General features: G+C 38.5%; 1 long non-coding RNA gene across 1 annotated transcript in view; it reads right to left on the bottom strand.

The window, feature by feature from the left end:
* Window positions 1-271: 271 nt before the first annotated feature.
* Window positions 272-2,052, bottom strand: part of LOC113490164 — a 19,249-nt gene continuing 17,468 nt past the window's right edge. Inside the window, exon 3 of the long non-coding RNA XR_003400167.1 lies at window positions 272-282. This is a non-coding gene — a long non-coding RNA (uncharacterized LOC113490164). The remainder of the gene's footprint in view (window positions 283-2,052) is intronic.

Genomic DNA, 2,052 nt, shown 5'->3' with positions numbered 1-2,052 from the left:
CCGGAAGAGACTGACTGGATGGGATCTTGACAAGGAGCACTTTCAAATACCCATATAAATGAGAGAACTTCCTTTCCTGTGGAAAAACCTCCCTCTGTCAGGGAACGAGTAGTCTTTTCCTTGCGTAAAGCAATCCTTGCTACATCCCTTGACATTTCAAGAATTTCCATTTGTCTCAAAATCAAGCAAACGAAATACGAATTTGATGGACATCAACATTTGCACAGGCTTTGCTGACCGGGACACATACCAATACAGGCAGCCATTTCTTCTGGAATTGTGCTTACGCCAGCAACACAGCAAAACCTGCTGAGTTACCTCCTTATGGGGAGGAGTTTCCAGGACAGAATTAGTTCAGCTGCATTTATTGTACAATTATTTAAATTAAAACAATCTACTTTCTGTGGAGAAGGAAGTATACAGATGAGTCCTCACTGCCTAGTGGTGCTCACTGTTGATTTATTCCAAGCAGATGCTTTTGACAGGAGCCTGTAAAATCAAGTCTTGAGTTTATTGTAGCAGTTAATTATCAGTCCTTTTCTAGTGCTAATGTCCTTACTCCTTACTGAAGAAAAATAAAGGCTTTTAGGTGGGATTTAATTTTTCATAAAGGAGTTAAATAGTCATTGTGGGCGCTAATTGTTGACAAACTGAAACTATACTTCTGAACATCCGAAGAACTGGAGAAAGTATTTAAGATCATCCCTACACAACTATGAACTCAGCACTTTGTAAAGAAAGCTGACGCTATTTACAACTACTCAGTTCTCTTGCTGAAGAAAAAACGTTTCCAGCCTTGTTTTAACAATAAGTTTACTCAACCATTCAGATGACTTTAAAGACAAACTTCAGATCATAGTCGCACACCATAATCATACACGTTTGGTATCACAAGTATTTGGGGGTTGGTTTATGCATGTGCATGTGCACCTGTGTGTGTTTACTGCTGGGCAACCTAATCAAATTCATACTCTAAATAAATAAAATAATCTGTCATTGAAATAACTAATCCAGAAGCAGGGATTTCTGATTTTGTTGATTTATACAACAGATGTGGAATTGTGCTCTGTCAAGGTCTGGTAAAATGAAAAAGACACTATCTTGCTAATCTCTCACCCCCTTAGTCAAAGTTTATTTGTGGTAGCTTTTAAACTTCTGACTTGCCTTCCAATTATGGCATTTAAAAATAAAAGTTTTAAATAAACACCATGAATAGAAGATAAATAAACTACATCCTCCCCCTTTTCCTTTTTTTTTTTTTTTTTTTTTTGGTGAGTGCCTAGCTTGACACAGTCCAAACTCAAATCCCCAGAGGACTGAGCTCTCTCTTTTGTGTTAATGTTTAAAAGATTTTCCAGTGCTGGAGTTTATTCCTACTGCAAACAATTTCTATTTACAAGGTCAAGTGTATCAGCACTCGACACAGCTTAAGAGTGTAATTATTTATCTAAGGGCGTTTGAGTGTAGATCAGTAGCTCTGGCAGCAAACCAGGCTTCAGCACGATGCAAAGCAACTCCCAAGAACAGTATTACAAGATTTAGTAATTGCTGATCCCTCCAGTGTGTTTACTTTTGCATTCTTCGTCGGGGAAGAAGGCAGGCTGAATGGCAACTTTTCGTGTTTTGTTGCAGCCCCCTTGATGCGTGCACCACTGCCTCCACGAAGCCTTGTTCAAAACGTTTGCCACCTCTGTGTAATGTATTTCTCACCATTTACTTCTTTGCACGCCTAGAAGCATTTCTATAAGCGTCAGCGAGAGCAACATGCCCCCACTTCATGAAGAAAGCACAGCACACTAGTAATTCTACATACATACAGGAGCAGAGTACTTGAATTGCTTTACTCTTTTCTGGCACTGGCAAGTTACCATGCCAACGCATTATAAAATCAACCACTCTTTTAAAGTAGTACTTTCAAAGCTGTATTTACTTCTTGCATGTAATTATTCATTAAAGTAAGAATAGCAGTAATTTACAACTATGTTAAGTATTACAGGCAGACAGAGATTTTTGTTTGTTGTTTTTGGTTTGTTATTCTGTGGTTTGCTCGCC

The sequence above is a fragment of the Athene cunicularia genome (assembly GCF_003259725.1).
Source record: "Athene cunicularia isolate RWA chromosome Z unlocalized genomic scaffold, athCun1 chrZ_part2, whole genome shotgun sequence".
Taxonomy (NCBI): domain Eukaryota; kingdom Metazoa; phylum Chordata; class Aves; order Strigiformes; family Strigidae; genus Athene; species Athene cunicularia.
This window is presented reverse-complemented; position numbering and strand designations above follow the sequence as displayed.